The following is a 24,559-nucleotide window of genomic DNA, read 5'->3' as shown; positions in this document are numbered from 1 at the left end:
CACCTTGAAAGGATTCTTACCAAGTGAGACCAATAAAAAGTCCTTCGGGGTAGCTGTTTCCCCTGGTTGAGTCAAATGGTAGAAGTTCATGACACCAGAGTTGCATATGTTATTTTATGGTGATTTGACAGTTTTTGAGGAAAGAGTGATATTCAGAATACTTCAGGAAAATATCTAAAAGTGGAAGTCTGTGGATTGATTGAATGAGGGTGAGACTGGAGGTCTCGGCTAAGAAAAAGAAGGGCTATAAGAACAAGGGATTTTTTTTTAAATTTATTTATTTTCATTTTATTTATTTTTGGCTGCATCAGGTCTTAGTTGCGACACGCGGGATCTTCGTTGTGGTGTGCAGGCTTCTCTGTAGTTGTGGTGCGGGTTCCAGGCGCGCACGGGCTCTGTAGTTTGAGGCACGTGGGGTCTCTCGTTGAGGCGCGCAAGCTCAGTAGTTGTGGAGCACGGGCTTAGTTGCCCCACAGCATTTGGGATCCTAGTTCCCTGACCAGGGATCAGATCTGCATTCCCTGCGTTGTAAGGCAGATTCTTTACCACTGGACCACCAGGGAAGTACACAAGAGCAAGGGATTTTTGAATGAGAATGACAGAAGGAGAAGAAGGGACAGATGGTGGAGCCGATGTGAGGGGGGAGCAAACTAGAGGAGTCAGGTGTGACATTATGGAAACTTAGGGAAACAATACTGGCGTGGCTTCTGCTGACACAGCAGCACTGAAAGAACAGGAAGAGATAATCCGTTCAGTTTGAAACCTGTCCAGTATGAAGTGTCTGTCACCAGGGGATGCCTAGTAAGGTGGGGATATGATTGCAAGAAGGAATGAGAGGGGAGAGGCGGCAGAAGTCACCAGACTTTCCCCCAAAACTCGCCCTGCCCTTCCTCACAAGGAAGGCTCTCCCTCCTCACATCTCCTCCTAAACACAACTTCCTTAGGGAAAGCCTTTCCTCACCCTCCCTACTCGCATTCTGATTTAGGTGTCTCTGCTGGGTGTTCCCATAATATCCTGTACCTCCCACCTCACAGCACTTACCACGTTTTATTGTGATCGCTGTTTTAATTTTATGGTACAGAACTTGGCCCACAGAAGATGCTTGGTAAATATCTACTGAATAGATGAGAGGAAAGAAGGGAGGGAGAGAGGAGGAAGGAAGGAAGGGTGGGAGGGAGGGAGGGAGGAGGGACGGAAGGAGGGAGGTATGGAGGGAGGGTGGGAGGGAGGGAGGAGGGAGGGATGGAGGGAGGGCGGGAGGGAGTGAGAGAGGGAGGGAGGAAGGGCAGGAGGAAGGAAGGAAGGGAGGGAGGGAGGATGGGAGGGAGGGAGGAAAATCTGAAGTTCAGAAAAGAGGTAACTCCCAAAAGTGCCAACTTACATGTTATTCACAGATGAAGTCAGAATAAAGGGGAAAAAAGACAAAAGAGTGTATGTGGAGAAGATGGACTCTAAGCCAGGACAGAACCTGTACATTTGGAAAGGAGGAGGATGGGGAGAGGGGACGAAAGGAGGAGAGACACACACAGTAAAGGAAACACGGTGATTTCAAGGGTTAGAGAAGAATCAGGACGGCGAAGGGCCACTGCGAGGGGGAAACAGGAGGCTTCAGGCCTCGGCCGGGGGGCGTTAAGTGGAGCATAGAGGTTGCGCATAGTGACCACAGGGAGAGAGGGTTTTGGACTCGACCTCCAGGAGGCCTGCGGTGGGAGTCGGGGAGACAGTGAGGATGGACCCATGCACAGCCGGGCTGAGAGTGAAGGTTCAAAGAGGAGGCACCGGCGGGGGGAGGAGGATGTGACGGCAGCTCAGAGGAGAACGGGGCACAGACCTCGTCTCCACTCGAGGAGACTGGGGACTGTTCATAACCTATGGGGAGAGAGCGCTGGACCAGAAAGAGAAGACACATGGTAGAAGAAAGCCAGTGGGTTTGTAGGAGGACTCCAAGTCAAGGTCAGAGACAAAGGGCATTGGCCTTGGAGAGGAAGAGGGGGCAGGAAGGAGGGAAGGACAGGCAGGTGAGAGAAGCAGAGGGCCCCCCTCGGCTGAGCCAAGGTCATTTGCTGACTGAGGGAGTCAGGTAGGAGGGGCAGCAGAGGTGGGACTGGGTCTTGGCAGGAGTGAAAAGGGTGTGGAAATCCCTCTCTGGCTAAATAGGAAAGAATGTTGATGCGCAGGAGGCCTGGACCCCACAGAGCCCTTAAAATAGCAGCACGCAGGCTCTGGAGGTGCGCTCCTCTCCAGCAGCCCTCAGGTGTCCAGGGGAGAGTGAGCTCAACAAGATTTTCCGGGAAAAGGAAAAGGCTTTGCATCCATTCCAGGAATGGTGCCGAGCAGTGACGTCAGACTAGTAGAGCAGCTGGGACGACCAAGTCGCTGCCCGCAGGGGTGGCCGGCCCGCTCCGCCACCTCCGCCTGGTGACCTGCCTAGTTTTCGCCCCTGCAGCTGCTCCCTCTGTCCAGCACTGAGCACCCTGGGAGTCATGACCCCGGTCGCATCTGGGGCCAGCCCAACCGCAAGAAAGAGCAGGGAGCTCCCTGCAGGAAGGCACGACTGGGTGTGCCCTGGAAATACCTTACTACTTTGGAATTGCTGCCTATTTCACTGTTGGAGATGAGCCTTTGAAATCACAGTGAGGAGACAAACACAGTAAAGAGAGAGGCCATTCATTGTGGTCACCTGTGGACTGGCTTAGACTCATGCTGACTCCTAAAAATTAGCCGCTATCAGCTATCCCAGGAAATGAGAGTGGCGCAAGGTCACTGGGACAGGCTATTTCGGAAGATAAGAAAGAGGGCAGAAGTGGACAGGTGCTGCAGTGAACTAGACAGCAAGACCCCTTGGGATTTTAGGGTGAAGAGAAGGAAATGGAGATGCAGAGCCTACAGAAAGAGGAGGTAGACTGGAACAAAAGGAAAACAAAACCCTGTATGCTCCGTAATTTTACTTGGAGTTGACTCTTTGGGGGGCAGTGGAGTATTTTGAGAAAAAAAAACCTATTATCAGAGAATTTTGCAGAACACAGAGTGGGATTAGCTCAGTTTCTTCTGTCAAAATAATCCATGCAGGTACAACGGAATAAAGTCAGGGAGTACTGGAGTGAAAACAGGAAATACAAAAATCAAAGGAGGTCTGGATTGGGCATCCAGACCTGCTGGCTTATCCTGCACTCACGTCCCCTTGGGCAGACAGTCAGCAGGTTTCTGCAAGCCCCTCCCTTTCTCCTGAGAACTCAGATTTATTGAGCACATTACATGTGCTCTCTCATTTAATTATCCCAACCACCCTGCAAAGCAGGTACTGTTGTTCCTCTCATCACAGAGATGCGGAAACTGAGGCCCAGAGAAATTTAGTAACTTGTCCAGGGTCACTCACAGAGTAAGTAGCAGAGTCCAGACTCAGATTCAGGCCAATATGACTGAAGTCTGCGCTCTTAAGTGGAAGCTTCATCACCTCCCAGGTGCTGCCTTTTCCTGGAGACAGTAAGGAAAATAAGAAGGAAGAAAGGATCAAGGAAGGAAGGAGGAAAGAGGGGGAAGGAGGGAGGCTGTATGGGAACATTTTGAGAATTGAGAAATGGTTCTGCAGACACATTCCAATAGGCAAGGGATGCAGTTACACCAGATGCAAGAGCAAAGCTCCAGTACCAACCGGTCCAGAAAGATGAGCTTCTGGGCACGCAGGCCCCCAAAGTGTACACCACAGACTTGGATATTTTTACCCCTGGCTTATCCCCCCCACCTTCTTGCCTCCCTTCCAAGTATTAGTAACATAACATTCTTTGATAATTTTTCCTTTTAAAGGAGATACTACTCTTACTAAAAGGTCAACCACCTAAAAATACTTTGCTCTGATTTTCCATGAGCTTTTCTGCATGACTTCTTTGCTTCAAGTCTTGCCTGGGGGAAACAACTGGAACATTTTCCACCCACAGAGAGCCATTTTCCAGGCACTGGTGCCACGGTTTCTCTTCTCCTTGTTCCTTCCCTGCTTTACCCCCTTTGGTCTTATCAGTAACTTTCAGAAGAACGGAAAGAAAGATTTTATTTTTAAAGAGAGAAACATTGCTTTGACATTTAAAGGCAAAGGCCCTGCATTCCTTTTTAGTAAATCCCTTTACAAAAGCAAAGGCAGGGTGCAGTTGCGCGTGAGTTATTGAAATGAGAGTTTTCCTTGGGGCAGGCCCTCCAGGTGCCACGGAGCACCTACCTGTGGACAGCTCAGCAGCTGTGCGCCAGATAGAGAGCTTTGAGAGGTGCAGGTTTCCCCTGCAATCCACAAGTAGAGCGTTCTTATGAAACCTTTCGTAAGCTGAAATGGCATAAAGCAAAGAAGAAATGACCTTAAGACACATCTTGCAAATAGATGCACAAAATAAATCGAGATAAAGCATCAATGTTATTTTTGCTTTTTGCCTTTATTCTTAAAATTAAAAATCGTCTTCAAATTTCTTTCAGTTTGCAAAAACAGGTACAGGCATATCTCAGAGATATTCTAGGTTCAGTTCCAGACCATCACAATAAAGCAAGTCACATGGTATTTTTGGTTTTCCAGTGCATGTAAAAGTAATGTTTACACTATACATAGTCTAGTCTATTAAGTGTGCAATAGCATTATGTCTAAAAAACAATGTGCATACCTTGATTTAATAATACTTTCTTGGGACTTCCTGGTGGCGCAGTGGTTAAGAATCTGCCTGCCAATGCAGGGGGCACGGGTGCTGCAACTACTGAAGCCCACGTGCCTAGAGCCCGTGCTCCACAACAAGAGAAGCCACCGCAATGAGAAGCCCGTGCACCGCAACAAAGAGTAGCCCCCACTCGCCACAACTAGAGCAAGCCCATGCGCAGCAGCGGAGACCCAATGCAACCAAAAAAAACCAAAAAAGTGTATTGCAGTGCTTGCTTCAGCAGCACATATACTAAAATTGGGACGATAGATAGAAAATCCGCACAGCTTCTGCACAAAGGATAACACACAAATTCATGAAGCAGTCCATTTTTTTGAAAAAAAAATTTAATCCTTTGAGCAGTAAAAAAATTTTTTAAATACTTTCTTGCTAAAAAATACTAACCATCATCTTTCAGTGAGTCGTAGCAGTAACATCAAAGATCACTGATCACAGATCACCATGGCAAATATAATAGTGAAAAAGTTTGAAATAGTGTGAGAATTAGCAAAATGTGACACAAAGACATGAAGCAAGCAGATGCTGTTGGAAAAATGCTGCCACTAGACTTCCTCCTCCAGTGTAGTCATCCCTACACCATGGTGCTGGTTCCCTCCTGAACAGAGTCAGCCTAACGTTTTTCACCAGTGTCATGAGTAATTTTTCATTAACACATTCTTTCACCAGACCCAGGGCACTGACAGGGGGCTGGGGGCGGGGACCTGGCTGGGGTGCTCTGGCCAGGCAACCCGAGGCCACGGGCCCTGAGGGGAGGTTGGGGTCCCTAAATACCATGTTCACCTCCATCCCAGGTGTGCCTGCAGCAAACTCTTGCCCTCAAGGTGTCAAATTCTCCTCATGTCCTATTAAACTTTCAACCTGTTACTACTTCCCAATCAAGGAGGGTTTTTGGTTTTGGTGGTATTTTTTTTTTTCTGCCATTAAAAAGTTTTCAGTTTAAGTATGAAAAGTAGTCTGCCTTTTTTTGGTTCAAGATTTTTGATGTTTTGAGGGTATCTTTCAGGCCAAAAACAGTCCTCATGGGAAATTCTTGTAAGACTTAGGAACTTAGGAGGCCAGGAGTGAACAGTAGAAAGTAGAGGTGCCCAGGGGAGGGTGAAAGTAAAAGATGAGTTCTATTAGTTTTTAGCCTTTTTCCCTCAGGATCATCTCCTCCCATAAGGAGCTTCCTTTTAGCACAATACTCTCCTGAGTTTTTAGAACTGGGTAAAGATCATCTGATCTATCCCGGACACACCAATGCTCTTTACAAGCAAGAAGAAAAAAGGCCACAGAGGCTGAGATAGAGGTGAAAGTACTTGCTGAAAGTCCCAACACTTTCCAGGAACAGGATCAGGATGGGAATCTCCAGGTCTTAACTCTCAGCTCCTGGCAGAGCTCAGCGGAGCAGAGCACAGAGCTCTGACTTAAAAGAAGCTGTTAACTTGTCCAAGGACATTTTCAAAGAGTTCTTTATTTTATTTATTTGTTTTTTTATAATTAAAAAAAAATTTTTATTCGAGTATAGTTGATTTACAATGTTGGGTTAGTTTCAGGTGTACAGCAAAGTGAATCAGTTATACATATACATATATCCACTCTTTTTTAGATTCTTTTCCCATATAGGCCGTTACAGAGTATTGAGAAGAGTTCCCTGTGCTATACAATAGGTCCTTATTAGTTATCTATTTTATATATAGTAGTGTGTATATGTCAATCCCAGTCTCCCAATTTATCCCTCCAATCCCCTTTCCCCCTGGTAACCATAGTTTATTTTCTATATCTGGGACTCTATTTCTGTTTTGTAAGTTTATTTGTATCATTTTATTAGATTCCACATATAAGCGATATCATATGGTATTTGTCTTTCTCTGTCTGACACTTCACTTAGTATGATAATCTCTAGGTCCATCTATGTTGCTGCAAATGGCATTATTTCATTCTTTTTTTTTTGGCTGAATAGTATTCCATTGTATACATATACTGCATCTACTTCATCCATTCCTCTGTCAGTGGACATTTACGTTGCTTCCATGTCTTGGCTATTGTAAATAGTGCTGCAACGAACATTGGGGTGCATGTATCTTTTCGACTTATGGTTTTCTCCAGATATATGCACAGGAGTGGGATTGCTGGATCATATGGTACTTCTATTTTTAGTTTTTTAAGGAACCTCCATACTGTTCTCCGTAGTGGTTGTACCAATTTACATTCCCACCAACAGTGTAGGAGGGTTCCCTTTTCTCCAGCATTTATTGTTTGTAGACTTTTTGATGATGGCCATTCTGACTGGTGTGAGGTAATACCTCATTGTAGTTTTGATTTGCATTTCTCTAATAATTAGTGATGTTGAGCATCTTTTCATGTGCTTTTTGGCTGTCTGGATGCCAAGGACTTTTTTTTTAAGCTGAAGTATAGTTGATTTACAATACTGTGTTAGTTTCAGATGTACAGCATAGTGATTCAGTTATTTTTTTTCAGATAATATTTCATTATAGGTTATTACAAGATATTGAATACAGTTCCCTGTGCTATACAGTAAATCCTTATTGCTTATCTATTTTATGTACAGTAGTTTTATCTGTTAATCCCTGGACTTTTTCATTAGTTCACCTCATTTGAGTCCTGACGTTCTGAAGATTTGCTTACACAGGAATTTTTGTGTAGAAATAACCTAGTAGTTGTATTTGGCAATTTGCAAATAAGCCACTTAACTGGCATTTTATAGCTGCTGGGAAAGGAGCTCCTGCTACTTCGCTCTCTGTGATAATCAGGGAACACAGTGAACCGGGGAAACCAAACGTCAGCTCACAACGGGAAACGCAGGGAACTCACTCTCAGGGCTCCTGCACTTTACTGGCATGCCTGGTGTGGAGGCAGCCACCGAATAGACACTGCAGTTTGCAAATACACCCTAAACCAGAATCACCTGACTCAGCTTATTTCATGAAAATATCAGCTGGAGCCATCTCAGTCTAAAGGTTCATTTCAAAATGTGGATATATTATATATGTGTAATATAAATATATACATATATATACAGTCGTCCCTCTGTGTCCTCAGGCTCTGCATCCTGGAATTCAACCAACAGTGGATGGGAAATATTCAGGAAAAAAATTCCAGAAAGTTCCAAAACGCAAAACTTGAATTTGCTGCACATTGACAACTATATACATACCACTTACATGGTATTTACAACTATTTACACAGCATTTACATTTTATTAGGTATTGCAAGTAATCTGGAGAGGATTTAAAGTATATGGGAGGAGCATCATCCACCAGAGGGCAGACAGAGGAAGCAAGAAGAACTACAATCCTGTAACCTGGATTGGAACGAAAACCACATTCACAGAAAGATAGACAAAATGAAAAGGCAGAGGACTATGTACCAGATGAAGGAACAAGATAAAACCCCAGAAAAACAACTAAATGAAGTGGAGATAGGCAACCTTCCAGAAAAAGAATTCAGAATAATGGTAGTGAAGATGATCCAGGACCTCAGAAAAAGAATAGAGGCAAAGATTGAGAAGATGCAAGAAATGTTTAACAAAGACCTAGAAGAATTAAAGAACAAACAAACAGAGATGAACAACACAATAACTGAAATGAAAACTACACTAGAAGGAATCAATAGCAGAATAACTGAGGCAGAAGAACAGATAAGTGACCTGGAAGACAGAATGGTGGAATTCACTGCCATGGAACAGAATAAAGAAAAAAGAATGAAAAGAAATGAAGACAGCCTAAGAGACCTCTGGGACAACATTAAACACAACAACATTCACGTTATAGGGGTCCCAGAAGGAGAAGAGAGAGAGAGAAAGGACCCAAGAAAATATTTGAAGAGATTATAGTCAAAAACTTCCCTAACATGGGAAAGGAAATAGCCACCCAAGTCCAGGAAGCTCAGAGAGTCCCAGGCAGGATAAACCCAAGGAGAAACATGCCAAGACACATAGTAATCAAACTGACAAAAATTAAAGACAAAGTATTAAAAGCAACAAGGGAAAAATGACAAGTAACATAAAAGGGAACTCCCATAAGGTTAACAGCTGATTTCTCAGCAGAAACTTTGCAAGCCAGAAGGGAGTGGCACGATATATTTAAAGTGATGAAAGGGAAGAACCTACAACCAAGATTACTCTACCCGGCAAGCATCTCATTCAGATTCGATGGAGAAATCAAAAGCTTTACAGACAAGCAAAAGCTAAGAGACTTCAGCACCACCAAACCAGCTCTACAACAAATGCTGAAGGAGCTTCTCTAAGTGGGAAACACAAGAGAAGAAAAGGACCTACAAGAACAAACCCAAAACAATTAAGAAAATGGTAATAGGAACATACATATCAATAATTACCTTAAATGTGAGTGGATAAATGCTCCAACCAAAAGACACAGACTGGCTGAATGGATGCAAAAACAAGACCCATATATATGCTGTCTACAAGAGACCTACTTCAGACCTAGGGACACATACAGACTGAGAGTGAGGGGTTGGAAAAAGACATTCTATGCAAATGGACATCAAAAGAAAGCTGGAATAGCAATACTCATATCAGATAAAATAGACTTTAAAATAAAGAATGTTACAAGAGACAAGGAAGGACACTACATAATGATCAAGGGATCAATCCAAGAAGAAGATATAACAATTATAAATATATATGCACCCAACATAGGAGCACCTCAATATATAAGGCAAATGCTAACAGCTATAAAAGAGGAAATTGACAGTAACACAATAATAGTGGGGGACTTTAACACCTCACTTATACGAATGGACAGATTATCCAGACAGAAAATTAATAAGGAAACACAAGCTTTAAATGACACAATAGACCAGATAGATTTAATTGATATTTATAGGACATTCCATCCAAAAACAGCAGATTACACTTTTCTCAAGTGCATACGGAACATTCTCCAGGATAGATCACATCTTGGGTCACAAATCAAGCCTCAGTAAATTTAAGAAAATTAAAATCATATCAAGCATCTTTTCCGACCACAACGCTATGAGATTAGAAATAAACTACATGGAAAAAAAATGTGAAAAGCACAAACACATGGAGCCTAAACAGTACGTTACTAAGTAACCAAGAGATCACTGAAGAAATCAAAGAGGAAATCAGAAAATACCTAGAGACAAATGACAATGAAAACACGATGATCCAAAACCTATGGGATGCAGCAAAAGCAGTTTTAAGAGGGAAGTTTATAGCAATACAATCCTACCTCAAGAAACAAGAAAAATCTCAAATAAACAATCTAACCTTACACCTAACTAGAGAAAGAAGAAGAAACAAAACCCAAAGTAAGAAGAAGGAAAGAAATCATAAAGATTAGAGCAGAAATAAATGAAATAGAAACAAAGAAAACAATAACAAAGATCAATAAAACTAAAAGCTGGTTCTTTGAGAAGATAAACAAAATTGATAAACCTTTAGCCAGACTCATCAAGAAAAAGAGAGAGGGACTCCCTTGGTGGCACAGTGGTTAAGAATCCGCCTGCCAATGCAGGGGACGTGGGTTCGAGCCCTGGTCTGGGAAGATCCCACATGCTGCAGAGCAGTTAAGCCCGTTTGCCGCAACTATGAGCCTGCGCTCTAGAGCCCAGAAGTGACAACTACTGAGCCTGCGTGCCACAACTACTGAAGCCTGCACACCTAGAGTCAGTGTCCTGCAATAAGAGAAGCCACCACAGTGAGAAGCCCGCGCGCCACAACGAAGAGTAGCCCCCGCTTGCTGCAACTGGAGAAATCATGTGTGCAGCACAAAGACCCAATGCAGCAAAAAAATAATTAATTAAAAAAGGAAAAGAGGGAGAGGACTCAAATCAATAAAATTAGAAATGAAAAAGGAGAAGTTACAACAGACACCACAAAAATACAAAGTATCATAAGAGACTACTACAAGCAACTCTATGCCAAAATAATGGACAACCTGGAAGAAATGGACAAATTCTTAAGAAGGTATAACCTTCCAAGACTGAACCAGGAAGAAACAAAAAATATAAACAGACCAATCACAAATAATGAAATTGAAACTGTGATTAAAATCTTCCAACAGGACTTCCCTGGTGGCGCAGTGGTTAAGAATATGCCTGCCGGGGCTTCCCTGGTGGCGCAGTGGTTGAGAATCTGCCTGCCAATGCAGGGGACACGGGTTCGAGCCCTGGTCTGGGAAGATCCCACATGCCACGGAGCAACTGACCCCGTGAGCCACAATTGCTGAGCCTGCGCGTCTGGAGCCTGTGCTCCGCAACAAGAGAGGCCGCGATGGTGAGAGGCCCGCGCACCGCGATGAGGGGTGGCACCCGCTTGCCACAGCTGGAGAGAGCCCTCGCACAGAAACGAAGACCCAACACAGCCATAAATAAAAATAAATAAATAAATAAAATTTAAAAAAAAAAAAAAAAAAAAGAATATGCCTGCCAATGCAGAGGACACGGGTTCGAGCCCTGGTCCGGGAAGATCCCACATGCCGCAGAGCAACTAAGCCCATACACCACAACTACTGAGCCTGTGCTCTAGAGCCCACGAGCCACAACTACTGAGCCCACGTGCCACAACTACTGAAGCCCGCGCTCCTAGAGCCTGTGCTCTGCAACAAGAGAAGCCACCGCAATGAGAAGCCCATGCACTGCAATGAAGAGTAGCCCGCACTTGCCGCAACTAGAGAAAACCTGCGTGCAGCAATGAAGACCCAACACTGCCAAAAATAAATAAATAAATAAATTTATTAAAAGAAAAAAAGAAAGAAATCTTCCAACAGACAAATTCCAGGACCAGATGGCTTCACAGGTGAATTCTATCAAACATTTACAGAAGAGCTAACACCCATCCTTCTCAAACTCTTCCAAAAAATTGCAGTGGAAGGAACACTCCCAAACTCATTCTAGGAGGCCACCATCACCCTGATACCAAAACCTGACAAAGATACTACAAAAAAAGAAAATTACAGGTCAATATCACTGGTGAATATAGATGCAAAAATCCTCAACAAAATACTAGCAAACAGAATCCAACACCACATTAAAAGGATCATACACTATGATCAAGTGGGATTTATCCCAGGGATGCAAGGATTCTTCAATATACGCAAATCAATCAATGTGATACACCATATTAACAAACTGAAGAATAAAAACCATATGATCATCTCAATAGATGCAGAAAAAACTTTTGACAAAATTCAACACCCATTTATGATAAAAACTCTCCAGAAAATGGGCATAGAGGGAAGCTACCTCAACATAATAAAGGCCATATTTGACAAACCCACAGTAAACATCATTCTCAATGGTGAAAAACTGAAAGCATTTCCTCTAAGATCAGGAACAAAACAAGGATGTCCACTCTCGCCACTATTATTCACCATAGTTTTGGAGGTCCTAGCCGTGGCAGTCAGAGAAGAAAAAGAAATAAAAGGAATCCAAATTGGAAAAGAAGAAGTAAAGCTGTCACTGTTTGCAGATGACATGATACTATGCATAGATAATCCTAAAGATGCCACCAGAATACTACTAGAGCTCATCAATGAATTTGGTAAAGTTGCAGGATACAAAATTAATGCACAGAAATCTCTTGCATTCCTATACACTAACAATGAAAAATCAGAAAGAGAAATTAAGGAAACAATCCCATTCACATTTGCAACAAAAAGAATAAAATACCTAGGAATAAACCTACCTAAGGAGGTAAAAGACCTGTACTCAGAAAACTATAAGACACTGATGAAAGAAATCAAAGATGACACAAACAGATGGAGAGATATACCATGTTCTTGGACTGGAGGAATCAACATTGTGAAAATGACTATACTACCCAAAGCAATCTACAGATTCATTGCAATCCCTGTCAAATTACCAATGGCATATTTTACAAAACTGGAACAAAAAATCTTAAAATTTGTATGGAGACACAAAAGACCCTGAATAGCCAAAGCAAACTTGAGGGAAAAAAACGGAGCTGGAGGAATCAGACTCCTTGACTTCAGACTATACTACAAAGCTACAGTAATGACAATATGGTACTGGCACAAAAACAGAAATACACCTATGGTCAACTAATCTATGACAAAGGAGGCAAGGATATACAATGGAGAAAGGACAGTCTCTTCAACAAGTGTGCTGGGAAAACTGGACAGCTACATGTACAAGAAAGACATTGGAACACTCCCTAACACCATACACAAAAAGAAACTCAAAATGGATTAAAGAACTAAATGTAAGACCGGACACTATAAAACTCTTAGAGGAAAACATAGGAAGAATACTCTTTGACATAAATCACAGCAAGATCTTTTCTGACCCACCTCCCAGAGTAATGGAAGTAAAAACAAAAATAAACGAATGGGACCTAATGAAACTTAAAAAGCTTTTGCACAGCAAAGGAAACTATAAACAAGGTGAAAAGACAACCCTCAGAATGGGAGAAAATATTTGCAAATGAATCAATGGACAAAGGATTAATCTCCAAAATATATAAACAGCTCATGCAGCTCAACATTAAAAAAACAAACAACCCAATCAAAAAATGGGCAGAAGACCTAAATAGACATTTCTCCAAAGAAGACATACAGATGGCCAAGAGGCACATGAAAAACTGCTCAACATCACTAATTAGTAGAGAAATGCAAATCAAAACTACAATGAGGGCTTCCCTGGTGGTGCAGTGGTTAAGAATCTGCCTGCCAATGCAGGGGACATGGGTTCGAGCCCTGGTCCAGGAAGATCCCACATGCCACTGAGCAGCAAAGCCCGTGTGCTACAACTACTGAGCCTGCGAGCCATAACTACTGAGCCCGTGTGCCACAGCTACTGAGGCCCATGCACCTAGAGCCCGTGCTCTGCAACAAGAGAAGCCACTGTGATGAGAAGCCCGTGCACCACAACGAAGAGTAGCCCCCACTCGCTGCAACTAGAGAAAGCCTGTGCGCAGCAACAAAGACCCAATGCAGCAAAAAAAAAAAAAAAAAACTACAATGAGCTATCACCTCACACCGATTAGAATGGGCATCATCAGAAAATCTACAAACAACAAATGCTGGAGAGGGTGTGGAGAAAAGGGAACCCTCTTGCACTCTTGGTGGGAATGTAAACTGATACAGCCACTTTGGAGAACAGTATGGAGGTTCCTTAAACTAAAAATAGAATTACCATATGACCCAGCAATCCCACTGGGCATATACCCAGAGAAAACCATAATTCAAAAAGACACATGCACCCGAATGTTCATTGCAGCACTATTTACAATAGCCAAGTCATGGAAGCAACCTAAATGCCCATCAACAGACGAATGGTTAAAGAAGATGCGGTGCATATATACAATGGAGTATCAACCATAAAAAGGAACAAAATTAGGTCATTTGTAGAGATGTGGATGGACCTAGAGACTGACATACAGAGTGAAGTAAGTCAGAGAGAGAAAAACAAATATTGTATACTAATGCATTTTTGTGGAATCTAGAAAAATAGTACAGCTGAACCAGTTTGTAGGGCAGAAATAGAGACACAGATGTAGAGAACAAACGTATGGACACCCAGGGGGGAAAGCGGGGGTTGAGGGGGTGGGTGGGTGGTGGTGGGATGAACTGGGAGACTGGGATTGACATACATACACTAATACATATAAAATAGACAACTAATAAGAACCTGCTGTATAAATATATTAAAAATTTAATTAATTAATTTAAATTAAAAAAATGAAGTATATGGGAGGATGTGCATAGGTTATATGCAAACACTATGCCATTTTACATAAGGGACTTGAGCATTCTCAGATTTTGGTATCCGTGGGAGTCCTGGAGCCAGACCCCAAGGATCCGAAGGACAACTGTACATAATATATGGCCATACTATAGATGTGTATTGTAAATATATATCTATATCTTAACTTTTCATTTAAAATAATTTCAGCGTTACAGAAAAGTTGCTAAAATAGTACGAAGAACTCTTACACTCTCTTTACCCGGATAAACCAGATTTTAACATTGATCCACATGTGCTTTATCATTCGTTCTCTCTTTATATGTAATTATTATTATAATTTATAAATATTAATATAATTTATATAACATTAATATTAATATAATGAGTCGGTTACATACATTATTCCTCTTTACCCCTGAATGTACCAGTGTTTACCTGAGAACAAAGATACCCTCTTATGTAACCACAGTATAGTTATCACATTCAAGAAATTTAACAGTGATGTGATACTGTTATCTAATCTACAGTTCATAAAATATGGCTATAGTGTATCCCAAAAGTCTTAGTGCAGCTTTAAGCTATTTAATGTTTTAATAAAAGGAAAAATGTTCTACTCACTGCAGATATCATTCATGAGAACCTTCCTACTGATTTATACTAAAAACAAATAATTTGCTCCATAAATTATTTATTGATCTAGCTATTTTTAGTTTGTTTATCACCTAGCACTGAAAGCTTCTAAATACCTGTTTATAAATCCAGGAAGATATTCTGACAATCCTGCTGGTATCAAGTTGATTTGAAAGATGTGATATTTTATTATAAATGCAATTAATCAATAGGAAGTTAAAAAGGTAAAATATAGGCTTTAAAGTTTTAGCAGGATTTGGGCTTCTGGGGTACACAAGAATGAAAATGTGGACTAGGAATGTTCTTTATGAAAATTACCCCAGTGCCCATAAGGCTAGGAAATGCACGGTTAACAGCCGCACCAGAACCCAACAGCAAGAGTCGCTAACCAGGGTACAGAACCATCTTGTTGCAATGTTGTTCCTTCTTAAAGGGAAGGGGAAAGTGATGTTTTCCACTGGGAGGGTGTGTGTGTGTGTGTGTGTTTGTAGTCATTTCATAATAACGTAACACAGAATTGTAGCAATACCACCTACTTACCCTCAGGCACACTGGATCTTACCTCCCTTTCTTTGGAGATGTCTTACCAAGTCAAGGCTTCCCCCCAACAATCAATCACTCTCTCTCTCTCTCCTCCTCCTCTTTCTCCCCCTCTCCCTCTGTCACCTTTCCCTCCCTCTCCATTGGCTTTTTTCCTTATGACCTGGAGCCTACTCAAGTCTTTCCCCGGGGGCCAAATCCAGGTACACCTCACCTGGAGTAGGCTGCAGCGGTGGGTGTCGTGCCTGGGGGGAGGTGGAACTGGAACGTGCAGGGTCAGAGACAAGGGACCGAATGGACACATGAGGAAGGAGCTACCGCGTGAGGAGAAAGTGAGGCCTTCAGTCCAGAAGGAGAGAGCCTGGGTTGATGGGAGGAAGTTAAAATTAACTTTATAAAATCCCCCACATAGAGACAGTGTACGGAGAGAAACAATACATCAAAGGACATAAATACATTTCTGGCTAGTAATAGCTATTTGCTAAATGTCTTATTGTCTAAAATAAACTCTTACGCATAAGAGTTTACTTTTACTTATTTGCAGTGCCTTGAGCCCGGGTAGTGTCCTGATAAGAGACATTACAGAGAATTCCCATCCGGCATTCCTTCCCCCAATTAACTAGCTTTAAAAAGAAGAAAGGGAGAAGCTACAAAGGGAATTTTAGTTTTCCAGCTCTAGGCAAAAACTGCCAGGTTGGGGTCAATTGGTTTCACCTCCCTCTGACCGTCTTCTTTGCTTGGGAGGTAACAGGGCAGATTGGGTTTCAAAAAGTCATACTCTCAGAGCCAGTCCAGGTGGCTGCCGCCGTCTGTTGATGACAGCAGACACTAATGCTGATGAGGAGAATGGAGAGAGAAGGGCCTCACCAGCGACCAAATAACGCAACAACTCAAGTTAAGAAGGAAAAATAGGGTAGCAGTATGGTTCTCTCCGTTGTGGGCAATCAGGGCGGTGTGGACTCAGGGGTCCTGCGAGGCACACGCAGCGTGCCGGTCACGTTGCTGGAGAACTACAGATCAGAATGATCCCCAAGTGCACGGCTTTATTGAGCACGTCTGCAGCTGTGTTTTATTCCAACAGCACCGTCACTTTACAAGTACTGCCCTGTGGAAGCCTCACAACAACCTGAAGTGGCTTTTGAAATCATGTCATACGTGAGGAGACTAAGGTTCCGAGAGATCATGTAACTTTCTCAGGCTCATAAGTGGCAATAATAGGTGGGAACAGATGGAGGATTCTGACTCAAAAGCCCTCGTTCTTTCCCACTTGTATCTAGGAAGCTGACACGATGATGTAAAAGCAGCCACACTACCCCACACGCGCCTTCCGTGAATTTCAGACGGAGGTGCACTTTCCCTTCTCAAAAAGTTTCAGTGGTTTTCCTCTGCCTGTAGGATAAAATTCAAATTTATGTGCTTGGTATCTGGTGTGTGTTTACGTTTCAGTCTTACCTTCCACTGTCTCCCACTTCAGCCTCACCTGTCTGTAACTCACTTCACATATCCTGATCCCCCCACCTGGGTTTCCGTTGTTCTCCCACCTGATCTATCCATGTCCACCCTTTTCCTCTTCATTATGGGCCACCACTTCTGCCTTTAAAAACATCCTTCAAGGCCTGTCCTGTTGCCAAATCATCTGTGGAGCTGCCCCTGAACTTCCCAGTCGCCAGGGGTCTCTTCCTTTGCTGAAATGCTGTGACATTTAGCCAGCACCTCTCATTGGACACTTGCCAGATGCAACCTTGGATTTTATATGAGGGTCCCATTTAATATGACTAACTTGAGCCTGGGCCATGCATAGCAAATGCCATCCAGGGAGCTTGGGCCCGGGAAGTCCCCAAAGGACGTGTGAATTAGGAAGCGCCTGGCACAGACCTGCCGAACATGACACCACAGGGCTGGGAAGGAACCGCTATGCAGAGTCCAAGCAAAGGATGAGGAACCAGAGGTCAGCAGACACTGGAGGCCAGAGAGGAGCAGCACTGGGAATAAAAAACTCAGGTTAGGGCTTCCCTGGTGGCGCAGTGGTTGAGAATCTGCCTGCTAATGCAGGGGACACGGGTTCGCGCCCTGGTCTGGGAAGATCCCACATGCCGCGGAGCAACTGGGCCCGTGAGCCACAACTACTGAGCCTGCGCGTCTGGAGCCTGTGCTCCGCAACAAGAGAGGCCGCGATAGTGAGAGGCCCGCGCACCGTGATGAAGAGTGGCCCCCGCTTGCCGCAACTAGAGAAAGCCCTCACACAGAAACGAAGACCCAACATAGCAATCAATCAGTCAATCAATCAATCAATAAATCTTTAAAAAAAAAAAAAACAACTCAGGTTAAAACTTAGATATTAAAACCCTGCATCAGATTTAGTGTGACTGAGCCGGAGATCTACCTGGGAATGCCAGGTAGAACTTTTAAAACATGCTTGGACATGCTTTCTAGGAGTCCACAGAATCAGCAAGCGAGAGATTTCTCTTATTGCGATAGACATTCTTCAGAGAATTCATGGCAATGAAACAAAGCCAAACAGGGTTCCTCACTCAAAGCTTTTCAAAGTCTTTAACATGCTTGTGTGAATTGTGAATCTCTAAGACAGGGATGTTGAAGACAAGTTTTATCGAACTCACTTGTCTAGCTAATTCTTTTTCTCAGGAGCCTCTCCCAGTGAAGGCTCTGCAGCACACACTTAACACGTGCTATTTACATTTAGTCTGACCCATGTTTCACTGTGGTTTAAAAAACAGATAAGCCTGGGAAGTTTTAAAGAGATTGGGCCTTATTTTACCAAACTTATCATTGTATAAAAAGCCATATTTATTGGTAGCTTTGGACAAAAGGATGACCCCAGACTGGATTAGTAACAGCTAAGATAACCGTCGAATTTTTTGAGGTATACGTCATAAAACTGGAACCTCACCAGATGATTTGATACATTTCTCAGGTTGATATTTGATATTTCCCAATATTAAAGGTATTAGCTTGATTGTCCTCATTTTAGCTTATGGAAAAAGCCCTGCTTTAGTGACAGAACCTATTTGAAGGGCTTATCTTGTTAACTTTGGGGACCGTTCTTTTGAAAAAAATCTTGTCTACCTGGACCCTCTTAATTCTCCATCTACTGTGCGTGTAAAGAAACCCTCTGACTCTTGACCACCTCTGCCCCCTTCTGGACATGGTGAGTGAATACAAGGTTTATATCCATTTGAGAAAGAAACGCTTTAAAATATAAAGAGATATTTGCAAAGTGGTACAAATTTCAATGTCAGGCAAAAATTCTTTTAGGGTTACTTGTCAGCTTATTATCTCTGCCTCTTGTCCTTCCATTGTAGATGGGCTGTCGTAACGTTGAGCTGGTCTTTGTTTATGGGCACTGTTGTAATCTAAATTTCTGTTCAAGCTTCTAATAGTTTCCCAATACAGTTTCAGATACCACAAACAGATTCCTGATGTCATGGGTGGATGTGTTTTTTCTTGATCCTGATTCTGAGGTTAATCAGCATGCTGTTCATTTTTTCCATCATAGCCAACAAACCTGCTGCTGACATACTGCAGGCCTCAGTCTACAGATGTAAAACACTGCCTCCCATTTCTGTGATACCAAAATTACACTTTTTTCTTTTGGTCTGTTTTGGATTCAAAATGTCCAGGAAGACTTAAATGTTTTGCTTTGACTTGGCAACTTTTCCTGTCCAGATAATTGGTGGTATGGATAAACCAGTTAAGGTGACACAAGGGTCTCTGAAAATCATGCTGTTTTATTTATGAAAGAAAATATCTGCTCAGCTAAGCGAAATCTTGGAAAACAATTAAATTTGGTGGCACCTCTACTGATAATGAGCATTCTGTCAACACTGTCATGTAACTCTTACGTCTGAAGATGTCCATCACAAGTAAGATATTTCTGATAGAAGAAAACAGGTTAATGCCCCAATAAGATCTTGTGTGAACACATTTGGGCCTTTCTGCATCCTTAAGAGTTAAAAACTCTTAAGCCAAAGCATTGTGGCAGGAGAATGAGCCAATCATGGGTTACCCAGGAAGTGATCAGTTTCCACGGGGATCTCTTCAGGCCTCTAGGCTGCTGCGGCCACTTCAGGTCTGCTCTTATTACTGGCATTTGTCCAAACAGCTGCCCAGTTCTCATGAAAGACCTGTGTTTAACCAGGTAAATTACTTCGATTTAAAAAAAAAAACAAAAACATTTTTTTCTTTTCCTCCAAGTAAGAAGAAATTGTGAGGGTAAAATGAGATCATAGATGTGAAAATGGTTTGAGAGTGAAAGTTGAATGCCAACATTATTACAAGGACTACCTTATCAATAATATAGAGCTTACATAGTTTATCCAGATACTTGTTAAAAAATACAACAGAAGTTATACTTTAGATTTGAAATGTTAATCCCTTCTAATTCACCTTGCAAAAAGTCTCCAAGTTAGACAATCTTCAAATACATCTAAAGATGGATTAAAGCTTAAAACTATAGTAGATATGGCAAATGTCAAGTTCAAGGTGTCAAACCTGTCCAGGTCTAAAAAAGTTCCAAGAACAACAGACCTATACTGATGTTGTCCCATTGAAAGTTTCAACCTGCATTTAAGAGAAGACAAAAGAAGCTAATCTATTTCCATGTTTATTGCAGAAGAAATTGTCATAGAGAGATTAAGTCTAACATGAGCTCTACCTGTGCACAAGGGGTCAGAACCAGGGAGAAGACCCAGGTCTGATACCCTCCCACTCAGTCAACATGCACAGGGACTTCAAAAGTCTGAAGTCTCTCAAAATTGTTGTTCCCTCAGCCCTACAATGCCTCCCACCCATCTCTGTACCTTCTCTTATTTTCCACATCAAAAACAACACAAGTGTCTTCTTGTAGCACATCCTGGAGTCACCCACCAGTACCAATTCCCACAAAAAAATAAGCAAAAGGGACAGGAGAGGTGTCATTTTATGAAAATCTGTTGGGTCCCTTCTCTGGTCTCTTAAGTGCCGTTCTGACTGCTTTAAGACCTGGAGTGCATGTTTGTCTCCGAGGCTGTTACAGACCACGCCGTGTACTGAGACTTGAGCTTTTAAGGTCAGACACTCTGGAGCTGAAGAGACCAACACTTCCCTGTGTTGGAACCATTGGCTGTCTCTGCAGAACAATAAACAAAGCCAAGAAGCCCACTTGCAACAGGATCTGAGGTGGAGGATGACCGTGTGCACAGCTGACAGGCGAGTCACGACCGTCTTTCGGGGGATTTACGTTGGCTGCTTTGGCTTCCTCATCTTGTACATATTTGGTTTAGAGAATGCAAGGAATGTGCTAGCTGAGCAAGTTTATCCACTCTGTTCTCTAACCAGGCTCTTTTTCACTGAGGTCTGTTTCTGAAAAATTCCCTCAGCCAACTTTGCTGGCAAAGCAGCCCCACGGTTCAGTGGAACAGTTTAAACCTGAAACAAATTGTCTCTAAAATCCCAGTGTGCACTGTATGGAAAGAGACTTTGACATAGAGGTACCTGAACGTATTATCAAAACGCATATGGCAAAGTCCAGAACAACATCATCTTTCTATGGGCACATGACACACGAGAGGAGGAAGCCCACGGGACAGAGTGTTTGCTGAGCCCCCAGGAGGTATTATCCTCATTTACTGATGAGAAAACTGAAGATCACAGAAGTAAAATAACTCGACCCAAGTTAATATCCTAAGTGGCAGACCAAGACTTCAAAACCAAGTCTCATGGTATAAGACTGATTGTGATACGTTGGTATATTCCTTTTATCCCAACAAGTTGACCAACTATGCAATTAAAAATCATTAAAGTATAGACTATTAAAGACCATTATGCATTGAGCTGGAACACAAATTTATGAAGAATACATAAATCAAGGTCCAGATTAATGATTTGCCAAAATCACAAAATTAATGTGGTTTTCTAATTTGTAAATAACCCCTAACACTGTATCTTAACCTTCTTTGGAAAATTAGTGATAACATGGAAACTCTTGGTTTTTCTTGTAATTTCCTCACATGTATTTTTACCCGAAAAAAATAAAATGAATGTATCTTACGGAAATGAGTCCAGAAGTACAGACTGATTTAATTCGGGTTGGTTCATAGATAAGAATGGCCAAGACAAAAGCAAGGGAAAAATAAAATAGAACTACTGCACCACCTAGTGATGAAACTCTTTCTTTGCCAGAAAACCACCTAATGCAATTCCATTTTGCAATTCAATCCCCAGAACTCTGAGCCTGAATACTCATAAAATTGGCCAAAAGAAAAATGATAACAATGAATAATGGAAAATTAAAAGCAGATAAACAGGAATAGTGAAATGGGACAGACTCTTCTGTTAAGATTCTATTGGAAGCTGGAGGTGAACCCCAATTCTGCTCCTCAAAGATCTGCCATAGATCCTGTTTACCGTTTTTTTTTTTTCATGTTATAAAATGCATTTTTTTTAAACATCTTTATTGAAGTATAATTGCTTTACAATGGTGTGTTAGCTTCTGCTTTATAACAGTGAATCAGTTATACACACACATATGTCCCCATATCTCTTCCCTCTTGCATCTTACCTTTTTCTTTGTACCCTAAAACTTTAGGTACCATTTTATGAATTAACAAGGGTTCAACTTCAAAACATAGATGACGTTAAGTATCCATTTGATAAGTCTGAGATATTCTTCCTCCACAAGAACTCATTCTCCATCAGAAAGCAAGCTCAATGTAAGAACTGAGCATCTTTCTTCTAGGTTACCTTTCCCTCTGGTCTTGTTCTAAACAGGTGGCAATAAATCTGAAATTCAATGCTTGCTTTCAATGCTCAGTGAATATCAAAATACCCAAAGATAGCTTTCCTATTACAAATATTATAAAAATATTACTTCAAGAGCCAAAAAGAATAAAATCAAAAGAAAAAATTTCTTTTTAATCTCAAGATTTATATTTTGTTCAAGAACTTTTTAAGACTCATGGTCAGGAAGGAAAAATATTTAATAACTTTGTAATTCTTACAGGTGAATGAAGAAGTTGCCTAGAAAAAAGAAAATACATTTCAATGTAGTAATTACATGAAATATGTCAGTATGTGTGAAAAAAATGTTTACTTCCACTTTCCTTGCACAATTTTTAAAGTTTAGCAAGTTTTTATTCCAGCAGGGTTTGTAACAATTTCAGTGACTGGCTCTGTTGGCCCCAATCTCTTCTCAGGCAGGAGAATTAGTGGAAGCTAGTTGGGTACCTAGTACCTTCCCTTAGGAATCCCTAACAAAAATTCAAAATATGCATAGCTTTGGCGATACAAATCCTGAGTTGATAATTTTGCAAGTCCCCATAATGCTGTCTGGTCTTTGTCAAAAATGAGATCTTATCTCATTATAAGAGCTCCCAGAATACTCTATAGAAACCAACATAGCACGGTGGGGAAAAAACATAGGTAATAGAGTAAGAAAACCCCAGTTGAGCATTATTAGCTGTGTGACCTTGAGAAGTTCATCATCTTCTCTGAACCTCAAACGTTTCATTAGTAAAGTGAAGGATCACCTTCATAATTCTTAGTAATCCCTTTAACCTAAAGGTTACCATAAGTGTTAAAGAATGCTTATGAGGTGTCTTAACAGATACTAAGCACTCAATAAAGGGTAGTCATTTATTAATAAACGTGACAGTAGGCTCTTTAAAACAGTTAATTCTTAGAAGTAGATGCTTATGTGGCCTAGCACTGGTCCTTGGTAAAACTATGAACTAGGCCAAGTTTGTCTTTTAAACTCCTTGCTCACCTTTTCAATGCTACCTTCCAAATCCAGTGTAAAACTGGCCCAGAAAACCTGACAAAAGGGTAAGAGGAAACACTTGAGTCTACAGTGAATGAGTTAAAAAGATATGTCGTAAAGACTCAAACACCCCATAAAGCTTTTGAAGACAGGTTTATTTATATATAAGCGCATGAAACTGAATACAGAAACTTTATTAAAATACTGTATATTACAAATTTTTAATCCAATAAATTCTGTGTAATGACATTTAAGTGCTGGATTCACTTTTAACAGTTGTTTTGTGTGTATCAGTAAAGAGTTCACCCTGTATATTACAAAGAGGAGAGACACATGTGGACCTCAGAAATGGTCCTGAGATTAGACAGTGGATGATGTTAATTGTGCATCTTTTCTTTAAAGCAATGAATTGGAATCTAGATCTTGTCTTTGCAGACCAACTTTCTATAATTAAAAATAACTTGCATATATTTATTGCTGCCCTTTGAAGAAAAGAGTGGTGAAAAATAATTTAAAATAAAGATCAACATTTCTATGCTTACCACAATTAAACCTGATGCTTACCACAATTAAAATAATTAAAATTCACTGCAAAATTTGTGTTCTCCAGGAAATTATGCTATATACACAATGAGATTTGTACATGAATTGGAAATAAAAAATTGCTTATATAAAATTAAAAATCAATAGTGTACAATATTTACAGCTTGTTAGGTATTATAAATAAACATACTTTTTAAATAACCCTTCAAAATTAAACTGTATTATGTAAACATGCAGTACACATACTCATACAGTGTGGCTTATAGTCTTAACAGAAGGGGGAAAACTGTGTTCACATAATGTAGGATACTTCATCACATACGCCTTTGTTTTTATGCGTTACCCCTCCAAGGTTTCTTCTTCCTGTCTTTAAGCTTCACAGTACGTTAAGTATTTCTATAGTAAAAAAAAAAAAAAAAAAATCCCTGATGGTAAACATATTCCTAAAAGTTACATGAAGTGTCTGCCCTTGTACTACAATATAAAGCTCACAGTTCACGCTGGACTCTCTGATTTACAACAAAACCAAATTTTAAAATTCCACATTTAATTGTCTTGACATTTTCTCTCATTTCAAACTTACTTGGAAAAAGAAAAAAACAGACAAATACCACATCATGAAAATGTAATGAAAGCAGTTGTCATCTGTCATAGTCAATGGTGAAATAACTGATTTTTACTAAACCACAAGGACCTAATTCAATTATA

The 24,559-nt window shown here is 41.3% G+C and overlaps 1 protein-coding gene and 1 long non-coding RNA gene across 4 annotated transcripts in view; one reads left to right on the top strand and one right to left on the bottom strand.

Annotated features, from left to right (window-relative positions):
- Window positions 1-2,148: 2,148 nt before the first annotated feature.
- The window catches only part of TMEM170B (transmembrane protein 170B), a 59,163-nt gene continuing 36,752 nt past the window's right edge, over window positions 2,149-24,559 (bottom strand). For 2 of the 3 annotated variants that reach the window (XR_014250883.1, XM_082413420.1), the window contains exon 4: window positions 23,488-24,247. The gene's annotated coding sequence lies outside the window, so the exon portion shown is untranslated. Of the gene's footprint in view, window positions 4,314-23,487; window positions 24,248-24,559 lie in introns of those variants that run through there. The other variant, XM_082413421.1, reaches the window with a different exon arrangement.
- Window positions 15,934-24,337, top strand: LOC309638015. Its single transcript, XR_014250954.1, has 2 exons — window positions 15,934-17,556; window positions 17,879-24,337. It is a non-coding gene; the product is annotated as an uncharacterized lncRNA (long non-coding RNA).

This window comes from Balaenoptera physalus (assembly GCF_965194825.1).
Source record: "Balaenoptera physalus genome assembly, chromosome: 11".
In the NCBI taxonomy this organism is placed as follows: domain Eukaryota; kingdom Metazoa; phylum Chordata; class Mammalia; order Artiodactyla; family Balaenopteridae; genus Balaenoptera; species Balaenoptera physalus.
Note: the sequence above shows the minus strand (reverse complement) of the source record. Positions and strands in the feature narration are given on the sequence as shown.